The sequence below is a fragment of the Molossus molossus genome, unplaced genomic scaffold, assembly GCF_014108415.1.
Source record: "Molossus molossus isolate mMolMol1 unplaced genomic scaffold, mMolMol1.p scaffold_m16_p_11, whole genome shotgun sequence".
Classification (NCBI taxonomy): Eukaryota; Metazoa; Chordata; class Mammalia; order Chiroptera; family Molossidae; genus Molossus; species Molossus molossus.
In genome coordinates, this window is record NW_023425346.1 from 7,422,630 (window position 1) to 7,441,228 (window position 18,599).

At 57.2% G+C, this 18,599-nt stretch overlaps 1 protein-coding gene and 1 long non-coding RNA gene across 3 annotated transcripts in view; one reads left to right on the forward strand and one right to left on the reverse strand.

Annotated features, from left to right (window-relative positions):
- GYPC (glycophorin C (Gerbich blood group)) overlaps positions 1 to 18,599 on the forward strand; it is a 44,439-nt gene that overhangs the window by 3,820 nt on the left and 22,020 nt on the right. The gene's annotated exons all lie outside the window — the stretch shown is intronic.
- LOC118625183 lies at positions 14 to 4,995 on the reverse strand. Of its 2 annotated transcripts, none has more exons than XR_004958642.1 (3): positions 4,843 to 4,995; positions 3,692 to 3,865; positions 14 to 281 (listed from the first exon to the last, which is right to left on the reverse strand). It is a non-coding gene; the product is annotated as an uncharacterized LOC118625183 (long non-coding RNA). The 2 variants fall into 2 exon arrangements; XR_004958641.1 differs by lacking the exon at positions 14 to 281 and adding an exon at positions 3,325 to 3,436.

The window sequence follows — 18,599 nt, forward strand, 5'->3', positions numbered from 1 at the left end:
GACGTTACCCACACAAACCCAGGCTGCAGGTGCTGCTAATCTCTGTCTCCCTTGCAGACAGCTGCTGTTCTGTTGTTGATAATATAACAGCCACAACAGCAGCACCTATAGGCTGAGCCCTGTGGCGGGCCTTGCCGGGGCCACCCCGCAGCCTGGTCTCACAGGCATTTTCTTACCTGTTTGTCGAGGCTCAGGGGACCACCTATCTCCGGCTTCCCAAGTACTAAGGCCTCAGCCGGGCTGTGGACACTGCTGCAGACACTAGAGCTCCAGAGACCAACCTGAGGGGGGCGTTAGGGCGCATGTGGGTGCTGTCCCTGTCCCTGTGTACCAGGCGGGTGTTCTGCCACCCTCCCACCGTGGGGGGGGCTGTGCCTGGGTCATCACTGCTGTAGCTTTGCACCCAAAGCTACACTCGGGTGACGACGCATACAGCACAGACACTCGGAGCCCGCCAATAGCCCGTGGCGTTGAGCCAGTCCTGTGGTCCAATCTCGGCTCTCCACTGCCGGCCATCTCTCCCTTCTCTGTGGTCAGGCCTGGCCCACATCGGCCAGCTGCCCTCCACCCTGCCTTGCACAGCCAGCCCAGGCTGCCCCGAGAGCATCCTCTCAAGGCCCCTCCTCATGTCTGGACGGCCCTGCCTCACCAGCTTCAACCTCCCAACTGCCTGCTTCAACCCTCCCCCAGACCCTCTGGGTAACCCCCACCCCGCCCCCACACATGCAGTGTCTGCCTGGCTCACACCTGTGTGTCAGTTCCGGCCTAGGGGGTACATTCCCACCTCCTTGGGCCCTCCAGACACTAGAAAACTGCCCACCGTGGCTCTGGGGACACCTCTCAGCCCTGACAAATTCCTGGCTCTGCCCCTTCACGGAATCCTGACCTCCCAAGGGTCTCCATGACCCACCTCCCGCTGCGTGGGGACTGGCACAGACTGGCACTCAGGGAGTGACCTGGAAATGAATGGATGACTGCGGAGATTTCTAAAGGCCCATGCTCCCAAGCCTGTTTCCGCTCCAAATGCCAAAGCACCTTTCAGAAAGTGTCCACTCCATAGCTGCTAGTCCAGGACTTGGCATATTCATGGAGATAGTCAATAATAATTTGAAAAGCACAGACAGTCAAACCAAAACTGATTCTATGAACATGGCCAGTGGGCTCCAGCAGTCACCCCCTAGCTCTCCTGCCCCTCATTATTAAGTCTTATTTTATACTCTCCCTCCCTGCCCCTCCCTCCCTGCCCCTCCTCCCCCCTCCCTCCTTCCCTCCCTGCCCCTCCCTCCCTTCCCTCCCTCCCTCCCTGCCCCTCCCTGCCCCTCCTCTCCCTGCCCCTCCTCTCCCTTTCCTCCTTCCCTCCCTGCCCCTCCTCTCCCTGCCCCTCCTCTCCCTGCCCCTCCTCTCCCTTCCCTCCTTCCCTCCCTGCCCCTCCTCTCCCTGCCCCTCCTCTCCCTGCCCCTCCTCTCCCTTTCCTCCTTCCCTCCCTGCCCCTCCCTCCCTGCCCCTCCTCTCCCTTCCCTCCGTCCCTCCCTGCCTGCCCTCCCTGCCCCCCCTGCAGTCCAGGCCTCCCTCACCACCCCAGTCTTTGCTAGGGTTTCCTTGAGATCCTATGGAATCTGAACTTCTGAGGCAACGCTGGCCCCGGCCCTCAGTTGTACATTCTCATTTCTGCACGTTCTCCCAGAACAAATGCTAGTGTGCGGGCTTCGCCATGGCAGAGGCTGACAAGCCGGTTTCCTCCCTCGCCGGTGAGAGCCGGAGCCAGCACATGGGTCCATCACAGGTGGGAGGTTCGCAGGACCCCCACCTGACTCCCTCTGCCCCACGCTCGCAGCCACAGACAGTGGCGTTGTCAGCAGCGCAGGGACGCGCACTGGGCCTGGGAGGCGGGCCTGCCCTGCGGGCAGTGGCCGAGCAGAATCGATGTCCCTGTCTGGCTCTGCGGCCCTGCTCTTCCTCTGGCCAGACGTCGCCCCCACCTCTCATCAAGGACTCTAAGACTGACAAATGGCGGGAAGCTCAGTGTGGACAAGTCTGAGTATTAGACCTCCAGGGGGCCCAGACGGGAGGGCCAGGGCTCCACAATATTGTGAGAGTTACCTCCTGCAGCTCCCCCAGGTTCCCACAATACACATCAGAGAAAAACAGCCCCACCCCACCGCCTACCCCAGCTCCCAGCAGGAGGAGGGAAAGGAACCACTTGGAATTATGCCAGAGCAGCTGTTCATGTCAGCCTGCCCTCGGACTCAACCAGAGCCCAAGGGGCCTGGGAGGAGAGGGCACGCCAGCCCTCTCCCCATCTGTCCACAGGAGGGTCAGGCCGAGACGCACTGTGAGGCTCCCAGGCAGAGGACAGACCCGCCCCGCCTGCCCCGTGTTACCGCAGGCCCTTTGCCCGCGCATCACGCCTGGCTGGCAGAAGCTTTCGAGGCACAGCAAAGGCAAAAACACAACGAGAAGGGACAGAGCGAGCCTCCGAAGCCGACCTGATAGGGATGTTGGAATTACTGGGCGGACTTTAAAACAGCTCTGATGAGTCACTCTTTTGACACTTTGTTATATTTGCTCCTGTTTCTGCTTCTCTGGCCAACTCCTTCTATAAGTTAAAGCTACATGTCTTTTCTCTTACTGCCAAAAGATTGTGGCCCACATACTATGCGGGCTCAGTAGACATGCCCCTGGCCCCTTCCAGATCTCTGAAGGAAGCGGAACTTGTGAGGGGCAAGACCTAGGCGGGCTGCATGGTTATCTCACGGCACCTGTCACGCCCTGGTAGAGGCATTTTACCTCCCCTTCAGGTGGGGCCTCCTGATTGGCACATCACTTGCAGTGAGCGCAGCCAGGACCCCTGGCCCCCTTCTCCTGCGTGCAAACTCGGGTTTTTATGACGAGTTCGACTCTGCAACTGCCCGCTGGCCCTGGGCCCCAGCTCGGCCATTTTGCCCCTTGGACCCTGGAAAGGGGAAGGCTCCACTTGATTGACAGCTGTGGGTGTGTGCACTCTCGGAGCCTTGGAGGGAAGATACTGTGGCTGCCAGATCCGAACCAGAGAGGCATCCGTGCCGCCTCTTGTGTTGGGCCCCAGCCTGTCTTCTGCATCCACCAGGCAGCACTGTCTCGACGTGCGTGTCAAACCCCCTCTCCAGAACCTTACACTCAGCCTTGTGCCCATAGAGGCTTCAAGTTCAGGTTCCTCTTCTGTACTTTTCTGAGTCATTGAGTCCAACTACACTTTGACAAGGTGAGAACACCAGCTTTAGCGTTCAGGCATTTGGGTTTGAATGTGGACCACACTGACCTGCTTTGGCCTGGCCCCTTGGCATCTCCGTCCACTGTCCAGGACAGGGCTGACCCCACGAGCGTGCAAGCTGTGCCGTCAGCAAGGGCCTGTGCTCAGAGGGCCTGCGCTCTGGACTGAATGCTGTGCTGTTGCATCCTGAAACGTTTAAGTTTTGAGCAAGGGGCCCCACATTTTCATTGTGCACTGGGCCCCACGAATTCTGTAGCTAGTCTTCCTTGGGTAAACGGGGATAACAACCATCTCACCTCAGGGTTTGCTGTGAGCGCTGAATGCATCCTTGTGGATAGAGCCTGGTACAGGATGATCACTGCGACCCGCTGAGTCCTGAGAGTCCCCGCAGGAGTGTAGCTCCCTCCCTCTGCCCAGCGTTTCCTTGTCCCCAGGTCTTACCTTTGTAGCCCGTGTGTCACTGAGAAGAGTGCCCAAGGACAGGGTGATCATCTGCCCAGGTCCTGAGCCGGGCAAGGCCCCTGGCCCAGCAGGGAGCCACCCTGCACTAGCTCGGGAGGCTGCTCTCTCCTAGGCCATGACAGTGGCCTCCAGCACACCCGCTCCCTCGTGGTTCTGTCAAAGAATGGGCGCGATGTGAACACATGGGGCCCAGCAGCTCAGGGTCTTTACCTGATCCCAGGGGAGGGCCGGCCTTGCTCCCCCAGCCTCACCTCAACACCCGCCCTTAACGAAAGGGATCTCACTGTCTCGGGCTCCATGGGGAAGAGAAGACTAAAAACACTGAGTGAATGAATGTCAAGTTGCAACCAGTGTAGACAAGTCTGATGTACCCAGAGTGCTGTGTGCCCCGGGTTCACCAGCACCCCTTCCAGCCCAGGGTGAGACCCGCCACTCAGTGGCCTGCGGTGACCTCGAAGTCCCTTGGTTCAGCCACTGGCCTCTCCCTGCCCGTGGTCCTTGTGTGCCCGACCCTGTCCTGCCCACAGGCGGAGGCCCTCCCTCCCCTCCCTCTGGCCCTCACGCCCTCCACCCTTCGATGTCTTCTCCCAGCCATGCTTTTCTCCCTGGCGCTGCCCTTGCCGGGGGCGCAGCGGGACTCTCTCAGGGGCCCTGTAAAGGGGCCGCCCTCCTGGAAGGGTTTCTTCTCCGGCCCGCAGCCTGTCCCCGTGCCTGAGCTGCAGGGGGGGGCCCTGCTCGCAGCCTGTCCCCGTGCCTGAGCTGCAGGGGGGGGCCCTGCTCGCAGCCTGTCCCCGTGCCTGAGCTGCAGGGGGGGGCCCTGCTCGCAGCCTGTCCCCGTGCCTGAGCTGCAGGGGAGGGCCCTGCTCGCAGCCTGTCCCCGTGCCTGAGCTGCAGGGGGGGGCCCTGCTCGCAGCCTGTCCCCGTGCCTGAGCTGCAGGGGGGGGCCCTGCTCGCAGCCTGTCCCCGTGCCTGAGCTGCAGGGGGGGGCCCTGCTCGCAGCCTGTCCCCGTGCCTGAGCTGCAGGGGAGGGCCCTGCTCGCAGCCTGTCCCCGTGCCTGAGCTGCAGGGGGGGGCCCTGCTCACTGGGCTGGTGCCCGGGGCTGACTTGCCACCTGCATCGTCATCCTTACGTTCTCCTTTCAGTGCATCGATTTCAGTCATGGCTGAAGTCCATTTTTAGTTTTAATTTCACCATCTCTCTTTTTTTTCTCTTTTCTACAAATTCTGTAACGTAGCCTGACCCACTCTCCTCTTAGGGTGACTCAAAGCTTCATTTCCGAGAAGTTATCTCATGTCACCCTGAGCGGCCCCTCAGGAGGTATTTTATCTCCGTTTTGCACGTGATGACACAGGTGACGTGCCCTGTGAAGAGCCACCGACCCTGAGGCGGGCACGTGCCGCGGGTCCTCGGCAGGGCACGCCGGCCCCCGCTCTGTGCTCGGGCCCACCCTGTTTTTAGACACGCCCAGAAAGGAAAAAAATAAACTTTTAGAACTAAACATTGCATTTGTCTCTATACCAATGCCAGTATAAAAAACAATTTTTAATATTTTGGGGGAGAAGGGACCCAAGAGGGCAAAGCACCTAGGCTGATGACAGTCACACTGAGTCCCTGTCTGAGCCCAATCAAGGCCCAAGAGCTGGATGCCCGCTGGTCCCCAAACTGTCAGCCTCCCAGCCAAGTGCTCCCCGTACGGGTGCCCCGCTGCTCCGCAGGGCTGTCCGGCCTCGGACCCTCTCTCCTTCCTGCCAGCCCCGTTCAACCCCGCGGGACCCCGGGCTGTGCAGACTGATGGCGCTTGTTCCTTCTGCCCTAGAAAGAGCCCCAGCGTCCAAGGTAAATGCTTGAGGACACCCGGGGCTCGCTGTTTGCCCCTGCCCTGCCCCTGCCCCTGCCCCTGCCCCGCCCCTGCCCCGCTCCTGCCCCTGCCCCTCTCTGTTTCTCTCTCTCTCTCTGTCTCTAACTCTCTTACTGCCTTGGCTTTTTATGTTTAGAAAGTGGGCTGCTCGTCACTTGAAAGTTTAAAAATAGTTGTCTTCGCCCTGTTTCATTACCACAGAAGCAGTCACTGTTCCTTGTAGAATGACGCGTGCAGACCAAGGGGAGATGAAAGAAGACACTTCCCAGAGCAGGGTGACTCTCAGACACTCGAGGGGTCGCCAGGTGACAACCGGACGGCCCCTCCGAGGGCGATCAAGGCAGATGGAGGTGGAAGCTCAGTGTGGAGGCCCCAGGGAGGCGCCCAGAGCGCCCCTAGAGCCTGCTGGGCTGCACTGAGGGCCGTGGCCTGGGGTGCGGACGCAGTGGTGTGGATCTCGGCGCCACCGGGCAGGCTGGCCAATAGCACTTGGTGATTCTGAGCTACCCACACCCCGCGGGGTATGCATGGTACGTGGTGCAATACAGTGATACCTCGGTTCTCGAACGCCTCGGATTTCGACCAAATCGGTATTCGACCAGGAGATTCGAGAAACTTTTGTCTCGGAATCCGAACAAATATTTGGAACTCGAACTTCCGAGATGAGCCGAGTTGAGCCGAATGGCGTTCATTCGGCCCAGCGCGCCTTGCTTGCGTCGTCAGTGTGAGTGCAGAGAGAGTCACGCTTTGTGGAGAGAGTCACGCTTTACACTGAATTTAACCCTTAGACATACTGTACACTTTTATTTCTTGTTGAGACTTATGTTTTTCTACATATTATATACAAATTAGGCCAGTAAATAGGCATTTTCTGGGGCTTGGAACGAATTAATCCAGTTTCCATTATTTCCTATTGGGTTTCATTGCTTCGGTTCTCGAACAATTTGGTTCTCGACCGTCCTCCTGGAACGAATTATGTTCGAGAACCGAGGTATCACTGTATTATTAGTGCCAGTTTAGCAAAATGGAAACTGGTGTTACAGGCTGTTCCCCGGGGCCTCCCGGTGCATCGCTGGCACAGTCCAGCCTGCAGCCAGGTGTGTCCCTCCACTTCCAGGACACGCAGCCACCATGACGGAGGGGCTTGCCATGACCCAGGCCCCTTCTGCCCAGCCCCATGTAGCCCCGAGGTCACTTTCCTTGCCTCAGAGTGAAAAGCCTTTCTTTGTTCGCCCCACCCACCCACTTGTGCTGGCTCAGCCCTCTGCAGCGCCCACCTGTCCCCCCGCAGCTGCTGATGAGATGCCCAGAGGCACACTAGGGCCCTTGTGACAGGGCCGTCCTGCAGCTGTGCCAGCCCACACACAGGTCCCACTCTCCCCTGGGGAGCAGTGGGCAGCTGCCTCTCGGGGGCACCACTGGGGCACCAGGAGAGAAGAATGCCCCCACCAGTCCCGGAACGCCTCCCCATGGAGCACCCTGGCTGGAAGCTCTGACTTTGGTTGGAATCTCTCCAGCTGCGGGACCTTTGCTGCAGGGCCTGTTATTCTTGGCTGGGCACCTTCAAGTCTCTTTCCTTCCTCCACGCAAGACCTACTATCTCCTTCTTCGACAGGGAAGTAAAGTGATGTGCAGACAAGTTCCGTGACTTGTAAGCATTCACACAGCCAGGTGTAGGGACGCAGATCCCTGGAAACTGTTGGGGTGCACTGTTTGTGCCACAGAAACTCAATCATCAGGCTTTTAAGTGGGGGACAGGAAGCAGTGGAGTTGAGGATGCTGGGATTGCATGTCACCAAAGGGAAGAAACGGATGCTAACCCTACATTACCCTGTACCTCCCTGACCTCCCCCCCCACACACACACACATGCGTGCACACAAGCACTGACACACACATATGCACGCACATGCACACACACACACTTGTGATCACACACACACGTTCCTGACCACTTCTTTGCATGTTTCAGGGACAGGCTGGTGTCAGCCCCAGGTCCAAGGCAGAGAGGTGCTCTCTGAGGGGTCTGGTTTGGTCTGGACCAGGGCTTGCAGGGCCCATGGGTCCTCCTGACCCCCCAGGGCAATGAAACAACGGAGGCACTGCTGCCTACAGCATCGTTGGTCGTGGGCAGGCTTTTAAAACTTTCTCCTACACCATCGCTCTTCGGCGCCGTGCCCTCTCTTGACCTCGGTCTAGAATGTCTGCAGTGCGCCTGGCTATTGGCTCTGTGTTCTGCTTCTCAGCGCCCCTCTGTCTGATCTCCCCTGAGGTCGGGGACCCTTTTCACTGCACAAGACACACAGGTTTGCGGAATTCATGAGGTCGTTCGGTTGTTTCGGGTTGGGCTCCGCACTGCCTCCCCTTTGGAGCCTCCCCCAGGGGCGTGGCGAAGGCCGCAGTCTGTGGACAGGGCTGCCTCCGCCGGCAGGGTCTGCAGCAGTCGGGCTCCAGTAGTTAACTTCTGGGCCCCTTTCCAGCTCGGACCCCGCACACCCCTCTTTGCTTCCAGCCTTTCACAGGACCGGGCTCCTATTATAAGCCCCAAGTTTCCAGGGACCCTTGGGTAGCAGGTGACAGCCAGGAGCCTTCGGCTTTCTGTGCACTTCGGGCGCGTTCAGTGCAGAGGGCCTTATCCCGCAACCTGTCTGGTGCACTTCGAGTTTGGCCCGGTGAGCGCCTCCTGTGAGCAAGGGCTGCAGAGTAGACACGGGACAGACCTGGTCTGCAAAGGGTCTTCAGCCGCAAGGGGGTGGGGAGCAAAACCCAGAGCATCAGAGGCCAAAGTAGTCAAAACGCCATTCAGAGGCATTTGGTCCTGCAGGCCGGTGGCCACCCCTGGCTCAGATGCCGGTTACAGTGCTGGTCTCCTCTGGAACGAAGGTCAGGTGTTCCTGAACCTCCAAAAGGAGTGGCCTCCTCCTGGGGTCCCCACTCCACACAGAAATGGGGTCATAGGTGCAAATTCCCACTGCACTTATTTTCATCAGAAAAGGCATTTCTACAAAATAAATTCTTGGATAAAGTCTGAACATGTGCGAGATAAAACCCACGTGAGGAGGTTGTGCTGGAGCAAGAGGCCTGGGGACCAGCTCCGAGGCGCCTGCTGTGGTTCCCTCGAGCGTCATCTCTGGACTCGGAGGGCTTCATGGAGCCACGTTTCAAACTGCTGCGTGGCACCTTCTGGAATGGTTGCTGAGGCCTACCCTTTCTTTTGCTGCCCACGAGGTGCTCTGGGGCAGGGTCTCGGAGGGCCCTTCCACACAGGACATCTCCATCGCGTGAGGCCATCAGATGCTCTGGCTGGGGCGACCTGTGTGCCTGTGGCCAGACAGCAGGGTACACACAGCTGTCGACCACGTCACCAGCTAATGCCATGAGTACAGTTCTCATAGAATTTCGGGAACCCTCAGGCTCCCTAAAAACGTCTGAACAGTTGGTAAGGAAACTGGATGGCAAAGTTTATTATGGAACCATCTACCCACAAATGCTTCTGACCACCATATACGTGCCTGGTTCACCAACGTGCCCCTCCTGTCCTCTGTCCCAGGGGTGGAGGAGGAGACAGAGCGTCTAAGGTCCCTGTCCTCGAAGCATGGCTGGGCTCTGGGGCACCAAGGCACACACCATGGCAGGAACCAAATCACCCTAGTGCGAAGTTTCTTATGGAACAATTTCAGGTTTCGGATTGAAATACCTGTGTCTTATGGGTATTCACTGAAATACCAAAATAAATAGTCACATGTTCAAGGAACAACTTCAAGTGTGTAGCCCCCAGATGTAAATTGAGACCTAACGTTAGCTAGTAGTCAGTGGTGGTGAATGTCTCCTTGACCAGGTCGAGTTCTAGCTGGTTGAGCTAAGATTCCGCTGACGGTGCCGCCAGTGAGCCTTGCTATGCGGGGAAGGTCCTGGCTCGGGGGGACTTATGTAGAGACAAGTGGCAAGGACTTGAAAATAGGACACATGCACAGGTACCCGCTGTGGACAGGGATGGTCTGGCCTGTCATGTGTCCCAAGCAAATGGGAGCCAGTGGCCGTCGCTGGCGGACATCCTCCCTCCCGGTGAGGTGGGCCTGCTGGGTGAGGCAGGACTGTGATCTGAACCCAGGGGGTCCAACGCCTTGGCCGCCCCCCACACACCCCACCTTCCACATGGCAGGACATGGGGCGCTTCAAGGCGAGCCATTCTCTCCCACAGGAGGAGTGAGGGAAAAGTGGTTCAAATGGGCTTTTTAGCTGCATCCCTTGCACCAGGCTCTCGCAATCACCCCAGGCCACTTCCTGTTAAGAATTGTGGAGCTTCTGAAAGATCTTCTGGAACATGTTCTTCTAAAAAGTGAAATCATGTCTGTCACTCGCTGAGAAAACAAACAGAGCTGCAGAAAGCCCGGTGTCACTGAGGACCTCGCAGTCAGAGGCAGATGGAGCCGTGGTTTCCTTCCGCCCGCCCGGGGCCCTGTGAGGCTGGGTCCTGCCCAGGCCGCTGCTGGGCCCTTTCTTTCCTGAGCTCTGATGTCTGCCACCCAGCCCTTCCCCGACCTCCCCCCTCCGTTGCCAGGGTGTTCCGGCTGAGGTTGCGCTGCCCCGGGGCACAATTATCTGAGTTCCTGGCCATATCTTGCCCCCTCGGCCCTCGGCTGTGGGAACAGAGGCTTACTGTCCCCGGGTGAATGGCTGGCCTCTCACGGTGCTGCCTCCGGCCTCCTGTCCCCGAGGTTCCTTGAGCTCCCAGTGGGGCCCTCCCCCAGGAGATGTGAGCAGAGGGTGGCGGTCTCCTGGGCCTTCGTTTGTGATGTCTTTTCTGAGCCAACGACCTCCATCCGGACCTCTGGGCTGCTGCAAAATGCTGCCGGACCGCCTCCAGCCTCCCGGACCAAACCCCTGGAATAGCAGGCGGTGGCCACTTGCATAGCCATTTGTCCTATTCGGGGACTCAAAAGCCTGCAGCTCGAGGTTCCCTGGGCAATCCCCCTGTGACAGGGCTACAGCCATCAGGGCGGTCGACCGGAGAAGTCACCGGGACCAGGGCCATAGGCCTCACCTGCAGAAACGTCCCCAGAGGCGAGACTCCCCAGGCCACCTCGCAGCTACCGTGTAGACTGCACCACTAACCTGTGAGGGTGACCTGGCATGGTCACTTCACCCAGGCTGGCCTCCACAACCCTGGTGTCCTCACAGCCTCACGGAGGTTCAGGATGCAGTGACCCCCGGTGCTGCTGGACTCTGTAACCCACCGCAGGTGGGCATGGCCGTGGACAGGGCCCTGTGCTGTATGTCACGTGGTTGAGAGTGCAGGCTTCAGGCGTGAAGACCTGTCTGCAAGGTGCACATAAGCTTTGCAGTGGCCCGAGCTCCCGGCCCCTTAACTGAGAAGGTGGCGGTGAAGGCCCGACCTCACGGGATGAGCACTCAGCCAACGCTAGTCCGAGAGGGAAGGAGGGGAAGAGATACCCAGGGACACAGCCTTCAAGCAGGGCCTGCAACTGAGGCCCAGGGCCGAATCCAGCCTGCAACAGGCCTTTATAAATACGTTCGGGGGAACATGGCCACACCCGTGCATTTACGGTCTGGCTGCTTCCACGTGACAGTGGCAGAGTTGTCCCACAGAACACAGGTCCCACAAAGCCTAAACCGTCACCTGAGGCCCTTTGTCAAAACGTTTGCCAACAGGAGTGCCCTCATTGGTTTTGCTCAGCAGTTAGAGCGCCAGGCCGCGGACCAAAGAGGCGCAGGTTCAATTCCCGGGCAAGGACCCATACCTGGGTTGTGGGTTCCACCCCCAGCCCTGGTTGGGTTGTGCAGTAGGCAGCCAACCAGTGTGTTTCTCTCACACCAATGTTTCTTTCTCTCTGCCCTCCACTCTATGTAAAATCAATGGAAAAGTTTCCTCAGGTGAGGATTAACAAAAACACAAAACAAAACAAAGCAGCAGGAGAATCACTCATGGCTCCACTTCCAGCCCCGAGCCCACCTGGCCCCAGCGCACCTGCCTTCAGAGACGCCACAATTTCGTGCACGGACAAGACGCCATGGAGGCGCGGACAAGTAGCCAAGGTCAGGGGCCAGGCAGCAGCCAGTGAGGCCCACTCGGGCCCGGCCTGGCGGACCTGGGCACACACGAAGCCCTCTGATTCCTGTGACCTGATCTGACCAGACTGCCAAGGGAGGGGCCTTCCTGTCTTCTCTTGTTCTTGTTCTCTCATCACTCTTTCTATAACACCGGCACTTGGGGCCCCGCAGCTGACCAGCGGAAGTCCTCCCCAACTGGACAGGTGTGGGAGAAACATCCACTCTCAGGACAGGCTCTCCCGGCCCTGCAGCCGGAATGCCGGCCAGCTCAGCCAGGGCCAGCCAGGGGCACACCCCTCCACGGGCAGCGTCAGCCAGGTGCACTGCACCTGAGAGCCCTCTCCGCTCTCCTCGGGTTTGGAGATGGAGATTCAGGGGGAGAAGTGGATCTCAGTGTGACCATGGTGTCTCTGCATCTACGCCCCGTTCTTTGTCTCTGTCACCAGTACCAGCAGGCTTGTGGCCCAGGAATCACATTGCCAGCCCTGGGGATGTGATAGTGGACAAACCAGCAGCAATTCCAAAGGGAAGTTCACATTCTAGTGGGGATGGACAGATGGACACAAGATATGTGGGTAGAACGCTCAGTTGTCAGACGGTGCTAATCAAGAGAGGAAGGAGATAGAGAAGGTCAAGGGGTGAGGGGGGTATCATTTAAAGAGCATGGCCAGAGAAGTCTCCACTGGGGAAGGTGATGTTTTAGAAAAACCTAAAGGAAGCCAGGAAGCCAAACAGGAATATCTGAGAGAGGACAAAGGAGGCAGAGAGCATAGCAAGTGCAAAGGCCCTGAGGCACGAGCAGGCCTGGCCTGATAAGGAACAGCCAGAAAGCCAAAGGGGGAAGTGGAAACTAGGAGATGGTGGCAGACAGGTGAGATGGCAGAAGGATAATGGAATCGACCCCAGCACCTGATGGAGCGTCTGGAATTCCAGCATCCTCCTGAGTTGTGGGTCCTCCAGGCCCCTGCTCATGACCTCTAGAATGCTCATGACCCTGAGATAGGAGCCCTTCAGCATCTCAGCGAATTCTCTGGCAAGGGGCCCAGAGCAAGGCCCTGGGCTAGCATGCCTGTGGTGGGAGCTGAAAGGGAAGGAGGAGGTTGGTGGAGGACTCCGAGGAGAGCCTGAAATGCAGGGCTGGGGACAGGAAGGGCTTCAAGGGTTCAGTTTGTTCTCAGTGGTCCTGAAACATGCCTGAGTTGTGGGTATGGGTGCAGGCACACACTGCACGTGCGCGCACACACACACACACCTGCTTTCGGACCCTCTCTGACTTTGCTAGTTGTACCTTCTGGGCGAAGCCCTTCTGCACAGCTGTGCTGGGCTCTACAGGAGATGAGTGTGAGTGTGGGACCCCGGGCCCCCAAGACCTGCAGTTCACAGGACACTCAGGACTTTTGGGGAGCAGCCATGAATGTGACAGGACAAATGAGCGAGCCCCACAAGGGCTGGAGGAATGTGTGTTGGTCCTTCCCGTGCATCTGTGCCTGGGTAAGGTGGGGGTGCCAGACCCCGGGGTGCAGGGGCTGGCCAGCAGGAGTGACGAGAACCAGGAAAGGATGTGGACAAGGGTGGTCTTTGGCACTGTTCCTGGGGTACACCCGCCACCTGCCAGGGGAGGGCAGCCCACACCAGGCTTCCTGGCAGAGTGAAAGCCCAGCCTAGCAATAGGCGCCTCTTCCCAAAGTCAGGGGTGAAGAGGCTAGTTCCAGCCTCTCCAGCTCAGGTCAGAGCCCAGGACCCAGCACCTCCATCGCCCCCACACCCTCGCCAGGGGTACAGTGACAGGGCTCCCCGGAGTGTGTTGCATGAGCACTCAGGTTCATGAGACTGAGGGTGTTGGATGTTTTCACTGGCTTCACACTCGCTGCCATCTGCATAGTCTGATGAGAAGTCCGGGGAGGTCCAGCTAGGAGACCGAAGCCACTCAAACAGACACGTGCTCCCAATGTGACAGTCTCGGCGGTGCCGAGTGACTGGCCCTCACCTCCAGCCACCAGCCCCGCTGGACGTCTGGCCGCCTGGGCTGTGTCTGCCCTTGGAGTCTCGCACTCATTCACACCCTTATCTCCGGGTGCTCGCTGCTGCCTGGTCCGGGGTGGAGAGGGCACCAGCCTTCACGGAGCTCTCCGTGCCCTCATGCCGCACGGAGTCCCGGGTGTCTCTGGGGAAGCTGTGCTAACTGTCCCCAGGCCACTGCTCAGTGAGCCGCAGAATCCGCAATGCGATTCAGCCATTCGCTTCCACAGCCTCTGCGCCGGCGGGCTCCTGTCCAGGCGCCAGTCCTGCCGCCGACGCCGTGTGCTTCCTGTGCTACAGTGTCGAGAAGACACGGGGCTTCATGCTTAAGCACTGCTTGCTGCACATGCACACGCACACGCACACGCATGGAGGAGACCGAAGGCCAGCACCCTTAGAGAGCCAGCCTCTGATTTCAGCTCAGGTCTCTGTGACCTTCAGGCCCATGTGTGAGGTCCCCACTTGCTCCTAAGGGTCTCCAGGGGTGCCTAGTCCTGAGCCCCGTCTGAGACCTCAGGACTGAACCAAGGGCATAACGTTTCTTCCCAGGGCCTGCCTCCCGCCCCTTCGTCCAGCTGATGGACATGCCTCCCCACCCCCCGGCCTGCCTCTGATAAGGCTCTGGCAGTAGAGAAAGCGCAGCTGAGCCTCTTATCAGGCAGCTGCAGGGGACCTGGTGCACGGCTGGGCGGCCTGGTGCTGATAAACTGGTCCTGGCCCAGCCGCTCCCCAGCTGACTTCTCAGACCCGCCCCTGGAGCCCAGGCCTCGGAAGGAGGCAGTGAAACCCAGGGGCTGCCTTACTTTCCCAGCACCAAAGCAGGCTCCCGGTGGCCGTGGGCGAGGGCACCTATGGGGAGCAAAGGGGGACAAAGGTCTGGCAAGAAGGGTTGAGGGAGAAAGGGTCCCTAAACACAGCAGGGGAAGCTGTGCTTCCCAGTGTGCCAGGACCTCGCGCCCTGAGCCCGCTCAGCCTTCCTGAGGCCTGCACCGCATTTTATGGGCCGGACGCTGAGACCAGGAAATGGAAGGTGTTGTGTTCTGTGTGATGTGTGATCAGGTTTGAAGCCAGGTTTGCTGGCCCCTCAGCTGCCTTCCTCCCTCCTGGGCACTCTGATTGGAAGGAGAACGAAGAACTCGTCTCCCCACCCTCCACCCCAGACACCTCACGTACCCCATTTAAAGACAAATCCCACCTTCCAAAGTTAACTCCTTTTCCTTTAGTCTTGGGTCACTGGTAAACGTCCTGTCGTTAGGGTAGGACAGACTGGGTTAGAAGACTGTTTCTGAGCAAGTGACCAGGCCTCTCTGAGCTCAGTTGTCCAGTCTGTAAAGTGGGCTGGTCGTCCCTGCTCACAGAGCTGCTGTGCCCAGGAAACCACAGGACTCCTAGGTGGAGAGCACATCACCGCGGCTGGTCACCAGCCGACCCCATCCTGGGCGGCAGGGCCATGGACCCTGGGGGGCAGGTCTGGGTTTGCGTCCTGACTCTGTCCTCGGCAAGGGATGGTATCTCTGAGCCTGAATCTCATCTGTGCAAGTGGGGGTGGGAGTACTACCCACAGGCTTGCTGGGGATTTCTGCCAAGGAGAGGCACCAGACTTGTGACCGTCCCACCAGGCTGGTTTCGCTGAGAAGCAACATCAGTGTGATAAGACACAGGGGAAGTCCCAGCACAGGGCAGACCCATAAAACGCAGCCAGCAGGAGCCCAGCAACACCCTGGCTGCCCTGTGCCTGGGGTTTTACCCACATGGATGCACAAAGAGGCCAAGGGTCTCCACACAAGGCCAAGACAGCAACCTTCCCACAGGGCGAGTCAGGCAGGGCCACAGGCACCCTGGCCCAATGACTGGAGCCTTTCCAGGAAGGTGCTGCCACCCAGAGGTGACCCACAGGATGGGTGTAGGAGATGGAGCCCTGCCTTCAGAGGACCTGCTGGCGGGCCCAGGCCGCTCCTCAGAGCAGACCTTTCGGGAAAGGCCAGGGAGCAGCTCCTGACTAAACACCCTAAACAGCACCAGGCAGGTGGTCTGCCCTGAGGTGGAGACTGATCTCCAGGCCTGGGATTACAGCAGGGCCATCCTGAAATGTTGAGAAATGAGTCTCTCCCAGACAAATGCTGAAGCTAGAGAAAGGGGGGCTGAGGGGGCGGGCAGGAGGGCGAGCCAGGTGGCCGTCCAGGTGTGCTGGGGTCTGGGGAAGGTGTGAGTGGGGCTTCTCGGACCCCTTCCCTGGAATCAGTGAGAGCGTCACTGGTAGTCGTCAGAGTCGCAGGAGCGGTGTTTGCCCCAGACCGCAGCGTGGGCGGTGGTTTTCACTATGAGCACCTGGTGGGTGCTTGGGGCCTTTGGGCTGGCTATGGCTGCCGCCGTTACTAGTCTCTGGGTGACTCTGCTGCATTTCACTGGACTGCTGAGCGGAGCTTTCACTCAGTAAGCTTTTGATGACCACCTGCTATGTGCCGGCCACACTTCAAAATGCTGGACACCGGGAGAAAGATGCCACCAACTTTCCTGCAATGACAGGAGTCATTCTGACATGTTTGATGAGTCTGTCTGCAGTGTCCGGAGGTCACTCCTCCTGGGAGGTCAGAACAGACCTCCCCCGGGGGTGGAGCTGGACCAGTGCGTTGGTTAGACAGCCACCAGACAGGCCAGGAATGGGCACTCATCAGAGGGGACAGCATGAGCCGGAACCGGGGATGTGAGACAGAATCGGAGTCCTGTTACCTCCACGGGCTCCTGTGGGCCAGGTGGGATGGGAACACGTGAGGTGACAATGTAGGATTCCGTCTGTGACTGTGGCTTTAGCCCGAGACTGGAGACCCTAGTGCTGTCCTCTGGGTGTGTCCCTGCTGGGAAACTCTCAGTCTATCGGGTGAGTTGACAGAAGAACTGACCAGTCTATGGCATGTAATTTTTAGGATGTACTTACACTAAAAAAAAAAAATTGTTGTTTATCTGAAATTCAAATATAGCCGGTTTCCTGCGTTTTATCTGGCAGCACTGGGCAGATGGGACCTGGGCATGGGTGTTCTTAAAAGGGTCCCTGTGATTCAAATGTATAGCCAGAGCTGAGAGCCACAAGCAAGAGGCTCCTGCTGCCACGAGCCAGCCCACCTACAGGCCCAGGCCAGGTCCCCATCTGCGTAGATGGCGCCTCGCTGGCCTGAACAGGCTTCCGGGGAGCTCCCGAGATTCCCTTGCACGCATCCTTCCCACCCATCACACCAAGGCTTCCCACAGTGGTTGAAAACCTATTTTGCATACATTTGAAAATCTGAAACATATCTTAATCTTTAAATAATTTGAAAAGTACTTTAAATGTTGTAATTGTGGAAGTGATTTAATCATTGAATATATTTAAACATAAAATAATAAATCATTATTCATAACTTTTCTATCACTCCTATCACACGGATGTATCCTTCATCAGCTTGTAATTACACTCTTGCCAGAACCTCAAATTCTCTAACCCTCAACACTCCCAGCCTTATTGGATGTGCCTGGAGCCCTGACCTCACACCACACCTCCCTCTCCATGTCCACTACTCTCAGTTCTGTTGGTCTCTCATTCTTGCTAGCTCCCAAGTGCTTTTCTAAACTTGGAAGAGAGAAGCCCTTCCTTCTCTTCAACCCTAAACTACTTCAGAATTTCTAGAGAACCTTTTTTCCTGTGATCTCTGACCTGCTCATTGCCCATAGGAGAAGACCCAGCTTCCCTAACCTGGTCTTTAAGACTTTTCACTGCCCATTATTCACCAAGCAGATAAATAATAAAGTTTATTAATGATCTTGAATGTAGTAGTGATGGTAGAAGAAGTAATAAGATAAGGAAAAGGAAGAAAGGAAAATAAATGCAGGATATGTGCTGGATTTAGTCATTCATTTTTTTTTTTTTCCCTTTCAATGAAAACTGACTTTTATATTTCCCAAAACACAATTTAAAATAGTTATTTGAAAGATGTAAAATAAAAAGAAAACCTGCATTTGTTTTAATATAAAATCATCCATACTAAAAATTAATAAGATTATTTGGCATCTTTTAGACCACCTGGCTTATTTGGGAGTCCTTAATCCTAGCCACTCAAAGGGACCCAACCATACAGCTGGGGAATGTCTTTTTTGATTGCTCTGTTTTCACTCTGTTCCTTGGTTTGGTTAAGAAATTAGCATGCCAGTCTGACAGAACAGAAAACTGTGTTTGTCCTTACCCTTTTCCCCTAAGATTATGAATTAGGTTTCAGACCTGCTTTTGAAGTGCTGAGATCACTGATGAGGAGGCCGGGCAAAACGTCCTGTTTGCATGGACTGCCCTGAAGCCGGAGTGCCGCTCACCATTCCTGCTGGTCACCAAACACGAACCAGCTGTCGAACTTCAGCCAGCCACCTACACAATGCTGAAGTGAAACAAGTCCAAGTTTGGTGGCTTTCTTTAATTAGTCTCAGGGCACTTATCACTTTCTGTGAAAGAAATATTTAATTTAGATGACAGTTGATTTGTATCATGGGATTTCAACTGACGGAAGAAAGAATTATGTATGTGTTCCTGGCTTCTTTGCTTTTGAAATATTAATGTGGGGGAAGCACTCATCACCAGACCTGAACTGCGGGGCTGGGAGATAAGCAGCGGTGTGCCTGAGTGATGGACTGGGACATGTTACAGAGAGTCTCCCCTGGCCAGGAAAACAGGGAAGGGTGGGGTCAGGGATGGCAGACAGCAGCCCTGAAGAGAAATGGCTTTTCCTCTCCAAACACAAAGGCAGAGGGACTTGAACAGGAGCCGGCACCTTCCTGCCTTCCTGGCTCTGTTGTCTGATGAAAAATGAGGCGATCCCTGATTTCCTGATGCTCCTTCCAGTCCTGACACCCGGAGAACAAAGGAGGCTGACAGCACAGAGGAAAGAGCTCAGGAAGCCCAACTGTCCCCGGGAACAA